General features: G+C 38.0%; 1 protein-coding gene and 1 pseudogene across 1 annotated transcript in view; one reads left to right on the forward strand and one right to left on the reverse strand.

Annotated features, from left to right (window-relative positions):
• Window positions 1-6,415, forward strand: part of LOC101996476 — an 11,176-nt pseudogene extending 4,761 nt beyond the window's left edge.
• Bmp5 (bone morphogenetic protein 5) overlaps window positions 1-16,300 on the reverse strand; it is a 120,741-nt gene that overhangs the window by 84,297 nt on the left and 20,144 nt on the right. The gene's annotated exons all lie outside the window — the stretch shown is intronic.

Raw genomic sequence — 16,300 nt, forward strand, 5'->3', positions numbered from 1 at the left:
TAGCTCTGTAGACCAGGCTGGTCTCGAACTCACAGAAATCCACCTGCCTCTGCCTCCCGAGTGCTGGGATTAAAGGCGTGCGCCACCATCGCCCGGCTAATAATATCATCTTGCATGACATATTTAATGAGTAAAAGAATATCTCATTTTTAGAGATACTTTCCACAATTAATTTTATGGAAGCTAAGACCCTATCTCAGACTTCTATTGAATTCAGAACAAAGAGAAGATGATGCCTCAAAGTTCCTGAGAAGCTTAAAGACAATTGGTATTGTGGATGGAACAAACAAACAGGGTGGCTGAAGGGACAGAATCCCTCTGATTGCCCACATACGTATGACAAAGCTCAGCTGGGCAAAGCTGACTCCTCTCCCGCCCTGCGCATCAGCTTGCAAATGACTCAAATGGTAACTAAATAACTTAATTCATGCTGCCGAACCACCTATTGGATATAAAGTGTTCACACTGAAGGCATGAGAGGCCAGCAACTTGTGTTGTCAAGAATCAGTTCTATAGACACTATTTTTGAGCCACATTCTAATCCACATTGTTTAGGGCTCATGGGAGATATGGTTCTATTTTTCCATCTCTCTGTCTGAGGCTTGGATTCTGTCCAGTTTCCACCCACCCACTTTTTCCTTCTGGAATGCCAATCATAGCTTTTTTTTTTTTTTTTTTTTTTTTTTTTCGGCATACGAGATTAAGCATGGTGACTGGAGTTCAGACGTTTGTTTTGTTTTGTTTTTTTTTGTTTGTTAGGTTTGTTTTTTTTTTTTTTTTTTTTTTTTTTTTGTTCAGGCGGAAAGCAACAGATAAAGGAACTTTACAACACTTGAAAATCACATCGATGGCAAAAGACTAAGAAAGGAATTTTCTGTCAGAAGCAATTTAAGGGAAGGAGTTACAAACACTTTTCAATTTAAATATAAAATTAGAGCAGGAGATGAACTTGAAGTTAAGCAGCCCTGGTTTAAAACTTTGGAAAACAGGCATATAATCAATACCACCATGGGTATGTTTTCAATATGTTTTGATTTGGCATAATGAAGTATTGACTTTCTTCTTTCTTAAATATCAAATGAAATTATGACCATATAAATATGTATCTAAGCATAAGCCACATGACTTAATTTCTCCAAACAAAGCAATGTAATTAACAAGTTGGTGAAGTGGAAATGTATAAAAGATTAAAACATCCAAAAAATGAACAAATAATTTAATTGTGGGTCATATTCACCAAGAGTTCAATAACTGCCATACCATAACTTTAAAAAACGGCAAATGCATTGTTTTAATAAATACTATGTTTGAAAATCAAGAAGTACAGTTTAAAATAATCTCAAACGTTGCTGTTACCTCATTTCTGCAACAGAGTTTACATTGAGTACTAAGCATGAACCAAACCCTATAACATCTATATTTTAAATGTTTACTGTTTGTTTATGCATGCATAAACATTTTAAGAACAAAAGTCTGTTTAAAAGTAAAATTCAATAAAGAAAAGCTTTATCCCATCACTCTAGAGAAACTTACACTTGGAAGTAAACGCTGTCTACATCCAGCAGCATCATGGGGCTTGATAAGGTCTGACTGAATTACATGACAGATCAGTAGGAAGAATGACATCTTTGATTACTGACTTCATGAACTGCCGGTTGGTCATTTCTAGGCTGTGGAGCACTTAACACCTGACCCCAGTCAAATATATATTACTAAAAATAAATGGAAAGTAGATTTCATTGGCGAACTACCCAGGGTATTGTAAGAACTCTCCCGGCCACTAAATAAAGTATTGGGCATTTTTAAGTTTTGAAGTAAGCATTTATGCCTTTGTAAAATACAATGAATGGAGAAAAAAGACAGAGGCACGGACAGGTTTGATTTTACTCAAAATCATCTGTCTTTTAATGTTATTTCATTAAATATTGCTTTAAAGCCTTCTGGAGGGTGTTTTACAAATCTGGCGCCTCTCTGGGTCATTTGACACATTATTTTGGATGTATTATTACCCTAGAGAAACTTCTCTCAAATCAGTGCCATGGGGTGCTTGCTGCCACACCCATGTAGCATATTAAAGCAAACAAGGAACAATATAATTCACATATCATCTCATTGTGGTTGTGTTTTATAATTTCACCCAATCTCAATTTTAAAAGCTTTAACAAAAAGTATATAAATAAACACAAATGTATTTTATAATATATTTTAAATAATTGATGATATTCTTCACCTCAGTTAGACTGTGGTTGTATTGGACTATTTAGGCAAAAGAAAAGAACTCAAAAGAGTAGAAAAACAACAGAAGCTATTGTTCATATGATTCATACCAAACAGAACAACAAAACACTCCAAACCTTAACTACACACACACACACACACAACACACACACAGGCAGGCCCACTTGGCACACAGGCTCACACATATGCAAACTACATGCTTGTTTTGCAATATTGTGAGGCCCTTCCAGGTGCTAAGGAACACCCACACTTAAACAATACACACGTAAAGTACATGCTGGCATTTTTATTTATGCCAAAATACATTTCTCTTGGAATTGTAAAGAGAACTGAGGACTATATTGTTGAAATTCTTGGACTGGTGCATTTTAATAGATCTTTTTCTTATATTTTTGATTGTGAGCCTAGCCTTGAACAGCTGAGCCATCTCCCCAGACTATAGAGCTTTCCTTAGTGAGACAAGTGATTGGAGATATGAATGACTTGAAGAAGGTCCAGATCTGAAAAATACCCCAAAAGTATTTAAAGCAATATTTAATGAAATAGTGTTAAAAGACAGATGGTTATGGACAAAATCAAACCTGTCCATGCCTTCTCAAATGCAGCAAAATACACAGATGTTAAGCATATGATTTGATGAATTTGAACAAATGAATATAATCATGACAGAGAAATACCAATCAGGACAGAATTTGCCTCTCAGCGATGTTTTGGAGATGCAGTCCCAGTCAAACACGGGAGCCTAATCATTCTTTCTTGGTGCTCCTACTCCACTTTGTGAATATGGCAAACACATGCATGTTGTGTAAACCTATGAATAGACCTGTGCTCATATCAAACTGGAGGCTGGGATGAATTAATCTGGGGTACACATTCTAGTTTAAATCCTTTTATAAGCACAGACTTTGTATCTCTTGAATGATGCCTAAGTCTAATGAATTGCTAATAGACACATACTTAATTTTGGTGAAGCATGCTAAACACTTCCAAAACAATCAAATAATGCAATAGTCCTGCTAGCAATCAGCAAGAATTCCAGTCATGGAACTATTTTGGTTAACGTTTGCTATTCTACTCTATGTAACTAGAATTTGTACTCCCCCATTGAATATTAAATACTTTCTCATATTTTTGTCAATCATATGGATTTTGAAGTAACAGTTCCATTTTTATTTCTATATTATTGGACTTGCTTATAGAATTAACACACATTTTAATTTTACTTTTCATCTTATTTCTCTCTCTCTCTCTCTCTCTCTCTCTCTCTCTCTCTGTGTGTGTGTGTGTGTGTGTGTGTGTGTGTGTGTGTGTGTGTGTGTGTGTGATGTATGTGTGCATGCAGATTCATGGGTATGTGGGTAGATGTGTGGGCATGTGTGTGGAGGCCAGATGTCAACATCTAGTATTTTTCTCAATTGCTCTCCACCTAATGGTTTTGGAAAGGATCTCTCACTGACCTGGGAGTTGACCTATCCTCCATCCTGACTGGCCAGCTAGCTCCTGCATCTCTTGTCTCCGCCATCCTAGTGTGGCTTTGCGGGTGGTTGCTGCTGGTCCTGGCTTGTTACAAAGACACTAGAGATCAAACTCGATGTCCCATGCATGTACAGCAAACATACCAATGAAACCATCTCCCCAATCTCCTACTTTTCATTTTAATAGTAATTTATGACCAGAAATTCCTCATTTTGATGAAGCCCAATTATTTATTGTTAAATGATTATTTCATTCTAAATCATGAGGGCAATTTTGTGGTTTTATTTAAGAGGTTGGTTGTTTGAGCATTCCATGAAGTACTACAATTTATCTCTAAGTAACATACACAGACAGTAGGAAGTAGTGGTTGAAGTACATTTCTTTCTATGTAGTTTGCCTAGCTGTTTCAGCAAAATTTGTTGATAAGATCTTTGATATTTGTATGTTCCTTTCCTTCTGAACCATTATAATTCTATCAGGTTCTCTGGGGACTTCATACTGTTTTATTGCTGCTTCTTTCTATTCTTTTTGTTTCTGCACTCTTGATCATTGTGACTTAATTCTAAATTCGGGAAATAGGTTAAAAAAATCTTCTAACCTTTTCTAGACTATTTTGATATTCTAGATCATTCACATTCCCACAGAACAATTAAGAGCAGTTTATCAATTTACATCTCTTTGAAGCCTTTGGGCATTTCAATTGCAATATTGAATCTATGAATAAACTCAAGGAAAATTGCCATCTTAAGGGGGTTGAGCTCTCTAAGTCCTAAAGTTGATATACCCATTCAATTATTCAAGTCTTTATTTCACTATCTTTATAATTTTTACAATAAGAATTTTATTCTTCCTTTTATTGATTTTTATGGACCATCTTTGGAAACTTCGTACATACTTATATTATCCAAAAATAGATTGTTTCATTTCTTTTTGAACATTTATGTTTTTATTTCTTTTGGGTTATTTTCTGGCTTGGATTAACAGTATAATATTGATTAGATAGTATTAATAATCAGTCACATTTTACTTCTCATCTTATAAGAAAATTAGTCAATATTTCACCTTCTGGATTATTCTTCTGGTATAATGTTTCTATGGATTATATGTAGATATTCTGCTGGTGCTGGCAATATACTAAAATTTTATATTTATTTATAATTCTCTTTCCACCATATCTCTCCCTTTTAGTCTCTCTCTCCGTGTGTGTGTGTGTGTGTGTGTGTGTGTGTGTGTGTGTGTGTGTGTGTGTGATGAGTATATGTGCTAAGGAGTCCAGGATCCCCTGGAGCTGGAGTTATAAGATGCTGTGAGCAACATGACAGAGGTGCTGGAGCTGTATACCCCTGCAAGAGTGTTTTGTTTGCTTAACCTCTGAGCCAAACTTCCACCCCAAAAATCCTCGAGTTTTTATCTGTGCTACGTTACAGTTCTTATTTTCCTACTTTGAAGAATCTCCATTTTATAAAATAAATGTGTTTATTCAACCCATATTTTGATATTGAAGTTCCTCTTTGACTTAATTCATTATTCTAAAGATTCTGCTCATTTGCCATCTGTTTTCCATCACGTGAGATGAGAAGTCGGCCATCACTTGAATCATTGCATTACTGACTGTAGTGTATCTGTTTTCCTCTGGCTGCTTTTAATAATTTTCTTCATCTATGCTTTTTAACATCTTAAGCTCGATGTGACTAGATATATCATCTTAGAGTCGACTTCTATTGATTTGGTTATGACTATGCCACATTTTCTTTCGTTTAGAGATTGTGAGAGAGTCTGCATGTTTGCTTTCTTGAAAGGACTCAAATGTTCTTCTAGTTGAGAAGTGAATACCTTGTGATTCCTCTCAATGCTCTCAGAATTTTTTTATAATTATAATTTCTTAGGATGAACCTACTTCAACTCATTGTTAGTTCCAAAACGCAATCCTATCTTAGCCATCCTTTCCCCCTGAGAAGTCACCTTTCTAAGATCCTAACTGAACCATAAAGCAGTCATCAAGATTCCTCCACTCTGTCCAAGTAAGAACATCCAGTTGGGCCTCCCGGAGGACCCACACCTGGGCCAGGGAAGGAGTCAGAGAGCCCCCAAGATATATTATCTGACCTCGTTCATGCTGCCATGGGCCCTGGTCCAGGCCAGGCGCAGAGGACATCTCAGTGACTAAAACTTCCTTAGTAGAGCAGCAGCAGCAACCTACAAGTATGTGAATGTACAGGAGCTTGAGATGGCATTGAAGTTCATGACTGACCATGCAGCTCAGCCTCTGATTGGACAGAACTCTTCCAAGGACGTGCATGACCCTAAGCTGCCACCATCAACTGCCCATTTAAGAGACCACTGAGTATACGCTTCCAAGGGAAACATGCATTGCGCTGCTACCCTTCTCGAGAGGAACACTGCATTGCCTGCAAGCTCTGTGAGGCCATCTGTCCTGCAAAAGCCATCACTGTCAAGGATGAGCCAAGAACCGATGGCAGCCACCAGACTGCAATGCTAAGACATCGACATGACCAAGCGTGTCTTCTGCAGTTTCTGATAGAAGACCTGCCCTGTCGATACCATCATGGCAGACGCCAACTTTGAGTTCTCCACCCAGACACATGAGTTGCTGTACAACAAAGAGAAGCTGCTCAGCAATCGGGACAAGTGGGAGGTCGAGATCTCTGCCAACATCCAGGCTGAACACATGCACGGGTGACCTGGCCACTTGGTTCAGTCCTGTGGCCCCTGCCGCCCGTAAAGAAGCCATGATTCCCACTCTACTGCAAAAAAAAATCCAGTTGTGGAGCTGAGCTTCTTAGGAAAGGTGCCCCATTCAATGGATGTTATTATTTAACACAGGTTCCCACTGCATAGCCCAAGTTGTCAGCATCTACTAGCCATCTTCCAACCTCTGCCTACTGAGTAAGCGCTTGCTTGGACTTTCGAACATTGAATGCGTTAAGTCTAATATTACATTCATTACTATGTAAAATTCATTGTAGCTGAAAGGGCAAACCATCCATTTATATAAACTTTAAATACAAAAGCTAAAATATTGTAAACTAACTAGAAGGACTATTTCCTCCATTCATTCTTCGCTGTAAAACCAAAAAGACTTTAACTCCTTGTTTATACCAGGTGCTGAATCTTAAAAGTACACATCACTAAATCTACTCCTGGACCTCGAATAACAGTCTTAGGGAAATCTTAAACCAAATTTTTAAATTAAATAATGAAAATGTAGCAGGCCCTCCTAATTTTCTTGCCCCAAAGGCAACTCAAAAAAAGAAAAAAAAGGAAAACAAAAAGAAAGAAAGAAAGAAAGAAAGAAAGAAAGAAAGAAAGAAAGAAAGAAAGAAAGAAAGAAAAAAGGAAATAAAAAGAAAAAATTAAAGATTTGAGGTTGGGCCTATCAGTATAGAGTACTTGTGTGGCATGTGTGAGGCCCTGATTTTAACCACTAACATTATGAAAATAAAATAAGTAACCTAAAAAGTAAAGACAAATAAGACAAATGTACATCACTTCATTATACTGTGTAAAGATATCTCTTTATTTCTCTCTAATATTGCTAGCTAAAATGTTTATTTTTCTTTAAATTTGGTGTGTGCTATAAGTGTGTGTGTGTGTGTGTGTGTGTGTGTGTGTGTGTGTGTGTGTGTGTGTGCATGTGTGCGTGATGTAGAGGCCAGAGAACAATTTGCAGTAAGCAATTCTCTTCTTCTATCCTGTGGGTTTAGGAACTCAAACCCAGGTCATCTTGAAGTCTGGTGCCTTTACTCACTGGGCCATCTTCTTGGCATCCAAGACATGAACGTTGTTTGTTCACCTGCTTATGACACAGAGTCTCATGCATCGCATACTGTCTTCGAACTTGGTGTGTAGCTGAGAATGACCTTGAACTTCTGAGCCTCCGGCCTCCACCAGCTGTGCACCCCACACTAGTTTACGTGTCACTGAGGACCGAAGTCGGGGCTTCCTGCAGGCTGTGTAAGCACTCTCGCCAGTGGCTCTGCATCCTCAGGCCAAGATAAATTATTTTTAGGTAAATAACTAGATTTTAAAGTATACTGGGTATCTTATTACACTGCTTGGAAGAAACATAAAATTTTTCAAACAGTTTCTTTTAAATATTTAACCTTTGTAAAACTAAATAAGCTAAACTGCTTTTTAAATCAGTAAACTTAACCAACTAAGTTACTAATAGTTTATCTTTATATTGTCAATTGGAGCTAAATCTTCAAATTCATGCATATTGTATCAATCATTTGATTATGCTTGTAATTTTAATTTTGTCCTTAATTCAGAGTTACATTGTTTTCTGAATTAATCTTAAAGGCTAGATTTCACAGGGATCAGGCTGCCTTTGTTTCTAAAGAGCTAGATGAATGGTAAACACAAACATTCAGGAAAAGATTAAGTTAAGCTAAGGTCTATAATAAATTAAGTTGCTGTCCATAAATATTTTGAAAACTGATGGATTTGTTAAAGAGCATCTCTGTTTCAGGTTTTAGTACTTCAATGTTAGTAACTAAATGTCAGGAGTAAACTGCAGTCGAATTTCTACTTTGTAGATGTTTTCGTCTTAGAATAACTTAACAATTAGGCAATTTATAAAGGAAGGTTATGTGTAATTATTTCATTCCACATTCTGGAAGAACTCTCATTCTCACTGAGAGGAATCCTAGTCTGAAGTGACAGAAATAGTTTATCTGGTATTATATTCTGTCAGACACAGCCTTTGACATCACCCAGTCATCCCTCACTAAATGTATAGTGAATAAGCGAAAAAGCTTTTCCAAAATTCCTGGGCCGAGAGTCAAACGTAGGGCTGCCTGATTCAAAAAACAAAACAAAACAGAACAATGTATTATCTAAGTAATTTTACATTTTAAACAATGCAGTTTTGTTTAATCAAAAAAATTCTCTTAAGTTAAAATTCATGATCAATAATGGTTTCCCAAGATAAATCAGGTTTGGCTGCACGTGTGTTTGTGAACAGCTCATGCACTGAGAGAACAAAGGCCTGTGACCGTTTTTATGATTCTGCCTCTACGGTTTGAAGACATTTAATATGCTTTCTATTCGCCCCCTGGATAAAACTTTGGATCGTTTATCTTAACACAACATGGCATAAATGCTGATTATTCTATTTGCTGGGTTGAGCCATTTCTCCCAGTAAAAAGATTTTAGACTCCTAGGAGGTAATCTGGGTATGGAGATGGCCTGATCATGATCGGTTCGTCTCCCATGCCAGCTGTGAAACTGCCATCAGACTCCATCAGCCTCAGCCTGAATCGGTTAATCAAATGGAAGAGTGCCAACACTAGTTGCCTGGAACTTGAGAAAAATAAAGAAAAATGCTATTGCTGTAGGAAAGATGTCATATCATGAAAGTATACAGTTTTGGAGTTAGACTATGGATCTTAGATACATTTTTGATGGATTAAGTTAAGTCTTTTTAATAGACTTTTTACTTGAGCAGGACCTCATGACTTTCATAAATCATTGTATACCTATATTATCCAAACTTGAGACTTCAAAACAGGTCATAGCAAATCATTGGAATTCAATGTGTATTTAATAAATAGAAAGCCAATATTTTTGCTTTTTTCATACATATTCTGAAAGCTTTTTTTCTTGATCCTTTAGATCAAGTATTTTAACTTTGGCCACAGTACTCTTGAATGCCATAAAAGTCCTTAAGATTTAACATAAGTGAAAATAGTCAAAGAAATACTTATGTAGACAAAAAGTATTAATAGTGATCAACACCAACCAAATATTTTCCAAAAGACTTAAATGTTTATCTAAAATGTATACTTTAAAATATTGACTTTGTCACATTTAATTCAAGTTTATTTCAAAGGCAAAAAAAATGACACCTTGTATATATATCACATAGCTTTAGTTTAATTCACCATGTACATGACTGTCAGTTGTATTTATTATTTCCTATACACATGAAAACCCATAAACAAATTCTATTCTGCAAGTTATTTGCAGCATAGTAAAATTTTAAATCCCCCAGAGGACATTCACCAAATTTTATGGCTAATATCTTTACACTGCACATGCACATAATAAGAAACAGAGCTGTCATATTTAGGTCAACGGACTTTTATAATGAGATTTATATGTTTGCCAAGAAGTCTGAGTTTCACAACAGATACGCTGAGACAATGAAAGACTAACATGAAACTTTATGTATATTCCAAGATAAGACTTTTTTTCCATACAGTGTACACGTTGTTGCCAAGTAAATGGGCCACTCCATAGAAAATCCACCTAAATGAGGTTGTGGGACAATTCTTAAAAGGTAACCATGCTGTGAACGGTTTGATGTAATGATCTCAAAGGAAGGTAGACTGTATTAATGAACTAAATCATATTAATTAATTTGTATCAGTTCACGTCCTGTGGAATGTCTATTACTACTTTTACCATGGTTTTTATTACTACGCAAATTCTTGAGTAATAGCAACTATTGATTTTTATATTACTTACAAAGTGACTTATGTTTATCTTGGTTAACTATGAGGTTAAACTATCAGAAAAATGATGCAAGAGTCCATCCCAGGGAAAATAGAGAATCATGAATTGATTTCTTTCGTGCAAGGGACAAGACTATGGTACTCTGCCCTCTGTTATGAATTATGATCTGCCCCTCTGGGCTCAATTGAACAAATCCATCCTGTCAGTCTTCTTGGAAAACATATTAAACCATTAGGCAGCTGTTTTAACTCTTCGTTTGTATATTGATACAGAATAAGCTACCTGGGACAAGAATACCAAATTCAGTTCTCCCTGACATTCCCCCTTACCCATTGTCTCTTGCTCAGAATATCAGAGGTAGAGGTGTTGTCCCATAAAACACAGTCTCAAAATTTGTGGAGCATTTGAATTCTATGGGGAAAGCAAGGGATATTTTGAAATAAAAGTCTCTCTCAGTGAAGAATTTTCTCGGGCCTCACACAACCTTTGAATGTCTCTGTAGATTGAATCCCATAAATACAAAGAGCTCATACTTCAGCATTCAACAGCAGTGAAGAAGTTTTACAAAAGCTACCATGGAAGCACAAGAGAAGAAGAAACACTGAAGGGCCACAAAGGCATTGTCTTGTGGTTCTTAGTTCCTTTCTCTTCCCTGTTTTCAATGACCAGTTTAAATTCCATATGCTGACAATAAATAGCCTAGAGAGGACTTCAGCTATTGATCTGATCATTCTTACTTGCTGGAGGTTTATTTTTATAGACACGTGATCGTTGTTGCAGATGGTCCCGATTGCATCATCAGAAAGAAAATGCCACTCAGAGCAGTTTAGACAAGACAGCAGCCTGGGGGCTTGTGAAGGCATTGCTTACACCCTCATCTCGGTGACGCGAACCCCTCTCTTTAGTGGCAGATCCTCCTCGCCTTTGTCGTCCATCTCTTTCCATTAAGCTTGTACTCTGCACACTAATTGCTATCGTCTTTCTGTTGCCATGTACAACTGATTCCGTTTCTGGTTACTTATTTTCACATCAACTATGTATTAAATAGTAATTAAAATCTGTGACTTTTTTAATCCTTTTTTTAAATACGTGGTAATTGTGCATATTTATGGAGCATAGTGTGGGGCTGTAATACATGGGTACATGTGTACAATAAATTGTGTAACAATAAACAGGATAGTTTACATGATTTTCCCTTCGCGATGAGAACAGGGGCTAGAAAACTTATCAAGTAGGTCAGAGACCCCAAAGTCCTTGATGGAGTCAGGAATTCCAGAAAACAGATCTGTTTCTTGTTTCTTTGTTGTCTGACTGGGAACTTCTGCCTGGAGGCCATATGTCACCCTGGACTGGAATTGGGAGGAGGCACGTGGACACCTGGTTATTTCAAGAGGCCTGACGCACTCACTCTGTCCCTCATCCCAGTCTCTGCCCTAAACTTGCGACTGCATGGTTCCCTGTTTCCTAGGCTCCTGCATACAGAAGCTCTTCCCTCTCCCTATGCTTCCACCTGTGATTCTATAGTAAACTCCCTAATGCTCACCCTCTGTGGTCTGAGAACTTCATTCTTCACATTTATGAGAGCAGAATCCAAAGCCACTGGCTAGAGTTGGTTTTGTCAGCTCCTGAGTTTCCGGGGCCTAGCTTCCTACGGTGAGAAGAGTTCAGTCTTTCTCAATCATCTCCCACTATTCCCTTGTCACTCAAATATTGAAATGTTTATATAAGGGACAGTAAATCCCTTGTATTTATAAGATTTCTATTTTTTATTTTGTAAATTATAGAGAGTGAAAGAGATAAAAAGAAAGAAAGAAAGAAAGAAAGAAAGAAAGAAAGAAAGAAAGAAAGAAAGAAAGAAAGAAAGATAGATAGATAGATAGTGTGTATGTGTGTGTGTAGTTCTGAGGACAACTTTGTCGAGCCTGTTCTCTCCTTCAACCGTGGGTTCCGGGGTGAAACTCAGGTAATAAGGCTTAATTACAAGTACCCTTACAAACTGAGCCACCTCACCAGCCCTATGACAGAATTCTAGGAAAATAAATATTGAAACTACATCTTAATATCCTAAAAGTAGAGCATCACTCCGAAGTTTTCCAATGGATTCCCTGGCAAGTCACAGGGCTTCTGTGGTTTTCACCTGGACCAGAGCACTCTCAGAAAGAGAACTTGTTATTTATATCCCAGTTGAGGAAGGATGATAAATGCTGCTAACATAAATAGTTAGGATTTCGTGAAATCATTTTTTTTTTATTTTTAGGAACTATTTACTTTATCAAAACTACTGTTATATTTACACTTCCTTGCACGGGGTCAAAGATTTTACTTAATCCAGAACCTTCTTTGTGTATACTTCCGTAGATTGCCTGTAAAATGCTGTTTGTTGCCCAGTTTCCTGGAAGACCACCCGAATGGAAGAATAAACACCTGGCAAACATCTGGCTGACTCCTCGTTTCTGGTTGACCAGTTGCTGTGGCTTTGTTGTAGTCACTCAGTCGCCAAAAGAATGCAAATTTGTAAACAACACAAAAACCCCAAACCCAGCTCCTGCAGCTTGCTTCCTGTTCTCACTTAGCCACAGCACACACAGTAGAGTGATTGGCACACCACTCATAACTCAGTGTATTATTATTGCTCATGATTCACAGCGGATTCAACTACCAGAGAGCAAATGGCACCATAATAAGAAAAAGAGAAGTACCTGTTTATTGGGTTTGCTTCTGTGACATCAGTATTGAAAGCTGATGCTCTCTGGTGCACTCATGGTTAAGACCCAGCAGCATGGCCCGGATCCTCAACCAGGTAAGCTTTTCTCAGTCCTTGACTGATGATGTACACTTTAATCCCAGCACTCAGAAAGTAGAAGAAAGCAGGCCTCCTGAATTTGAGGTCATCATGTCTACATAGTAAGTTCCAGAACAACTAGTTCCATAAAGACACTGCACATGGCACCATCAGCAGACCAAGAATCTGTGGCTAGACAGGTCATAAGCCCCAGAGACGAACCTACTACTATTATTCTTCTAAATGTGCATGTTATTCAACTGACTCCTAATGACTTATCTTTATACCCAGAGGTCGGTGCATCTCTCAACCCTCACAAGGGAAACTTCATTTTCAGTAGATAGTGATTGGCAATTAGTAGATGGTGACTGACAAGGAGACTCCAATTGTTCAACATGTAGGGAATAAGAGATTGCAGAAGACTCAGACCTAAAGGAGACATCTGTATCATTTCCCCTACTCTATGACTCAGGGGTTATTGCAGAAGAGAGAACGGAAAGAGTGTAAATCCAGAGGCAGAAGAAAACAACTTATACGGAAACAGTGTCTTTGGGACACACCAGACACACCAGAACAGCTGCACATATGAACTCATAGCAGTTGTGACAGAAAGCACAAACACCTTGCAAGCTGAAGTCAGACCAAATCTCAGCATGAGAGAAAAGTCAGGCACCCAGTCTGCTCCTAATAGAAGAGCTATTGGGACCCTACCACTAGTCAAGGAGCTATTGGCAACTAGTGGAAAAAGAAAAACCAGCTCTCTCTAAGAGTGTAGCCACTTGTGTGTCAACCATGGGCCAGTAGAAGGCCAAGCATTCAAGTATATATGGACAGCAGAAATTGGACTTGAAGTGTGAGAAAGACAGACAGACACGGAGAGAGAGAGGGAGAGAGGGAAAGACAAGACAAAGTTAGATGGGTAGGAAAGGAGGGAGGCATATATGGATCTTGGAAGATTTGAGAGAGGGATGAATGACTAAAACACATTATACAAAATTATCAAAGAGTGCTGGGTGGTGGTGGCGCACGCCTTTAATCCCAGCACTTGGGAGGCAGAGGCAGGTGGATTTCTGTGCGTTCAAGACCAGCCTGGTCTACAAGAGCTAGTTCCAGGACAGGCTCCAAAACCACAGAGAAACCCTGTCTCAAAAAAAAAAAAATTATCAAAGAACACACACACATGGTTATATTTCTTTTCTTTCCAATCATTAAAAAAAGATACATGATTAGACCATCTTATTGCTCCATGTTGACCAACAATGAGTCCCCTCAAATTATACCCAAAAAAGTCAGTAACTGTTTGAACATGTCAGTAGCCGAATAAACATCATCTGTACATCTACTTCAACTTAAACCCAAATGTGAGCATCAGTAACCTGACTGTATTCTAGATGATACCCAGCTGGACACCCACGCAATAAGAACTCAAATATTTTAACATAGCAATTGTCACCACTGTGCCTTCCCTTTCCTAAGTTAAACAGTAAATCATTTATCCATTTGAGCTATATTTATCATGAGCCTACTGAGTGTAAGACACATTTCTGGGGATTGGGATGACAGCAATGAATAAAATGAGCCTATCTTTAAGGAATTCATATTCTACTGTAGAAAACTGTAATTGCAATGGTGAAGAGGTGATAAATATACATGGCATGTGTTGATTAGTGCCATCCTCTGTATACATGTACGTGTACACACATATACATGCAGACAGAGGCATGTAAAGGCATAGAGAGTAATAGGAGTGAGCTTCCAGGTGACCAAGGAAGAACTCTGAGGTGTGATCTAATCAAGTGACAGTAAGCAACACTCATCTATTTCAGAACAGTGCTCAAGGAACACGATGGGAGGGGCGTAGGTCCAAGAAGGAGAGTGGTTGGCTTCTGGAAGAACATCTCAGGGAGCGCGCTTGCAGCTGTGGTCCATCAGCAGAGTTGAGATAAAAGGGAAGACAGAATCTAGATCACTTGCAGAACACAGTTTGGATTTTATATTTTTTTCATGATGGAAACCCTTTAAAAGACTTCCATCAAGTGTTCCTAAACCAATTAAGTGATTTGGAACAGACTCACAGTCTGCAGCCACTCCTTATTAACTTGCTGTAGTTTCTTCACACCTATTTTAAACCAGGGGGACCAAAAGTGAGAGAAAATAACTCAGATCTTTCTGAGGAACCAGGGGAACAGAACTGCTTCCATCTACTCTTGACAATCTGCTCATTCACAAAGACTCCACTCTGGTGAAACACTGTCTCTTCTTGAATGTGTAGTCAAACTTTCAAACTCTTTGTGTGCATGTTATTTGTCAAGGTCTGTTAGGGCTCAATTTTTATTTTGAATTGGAGCAGAACTTCTGACTTATCTTTAAAAGGCATTTATTCTTTCTGAATGCCGGGTGTCATCTGCTAGCCTGGATCGAGCTATAAGTATAATCCTATACTATTACATGTTATATGTAAGTATATTGTATAGTACATATTATATTACTATTTAATATAACAAACATAATACTAAGAGAATATACTTCAACCTCATTTTCTCACTGGTTATATAATACTGGCTTGTCCAAACTGCAAGTTCCTCATAGTGAACTTACATTACAGGGTTTACAACGGTTTAAATAAGATACATGTACAGCCATTATAAAAATATGATTGCGGCAGACATCTGGAAAATCATAGTCATTTAAAAAACCATTTTAACTTCATGGTAAAAGATACACTGTCCAGGAGAAATCCCCTGTCTGTCCCTTCTTTCCATACAATCCTTACAGCCAGAGCACCATGTCATGAAATTTTACTAAATGGAATTTTGCTCACCTTGTTATTGCGATGGAAATGAGGAAAAGGAGCTATTTATCAGTTTGTTTGTTTGTTTGTTTGTTTGTTTAATTCTCCTTTCCTCCTCCTAAGTAGCTAAATAGGTCTTTGTGTTGTATCTTTTAGGGGATTAGTTGTGTTTATGACAAAAAACAGAAGCAACTTCTAAAAACAAAAATCAAACAAAACAAAACTTTCTGGCTTGTCTTGGGACAGATTGTGCTATCCACACATTGGGAGAGGGATGGGTTGGTTAATGGTTTTAAGGGAGACTGTAAGGAAGGAATGGTAAGCAGAGTCCAGCTAGGGGTCCAGCAGCACCATTTTCTTCCTGGAGGTGGAAGGCAGCCCTGGAAGGGCTGTGGAGAGAGAAATGTCAGCAGGTTACAACTGGGGCACCACTGGAGAGAAGTGGAGCAGGACCACCAGAATCCAGAGGACTCTGTGGGTTTAGGATGTGTGTGTGTGTGTGTGTGTGTGTGTGTGTGTGTGTGTGTGTGTGT

Source organism: Microtus ochrogaster, chromosome 5 (genome assembly GCF_000317375.1).
Source record: "Microtus ochrogaster isolate Prairie Vole_2 chromosome 5, MicOch1.0, whole genome shotgun sequence".
Lineage (NCBI taxonomy): Eukaryota > Metazoa > Chordata > Mammalia > Rodentia > Cricetidae > Microtus > Microtus ochrogaster.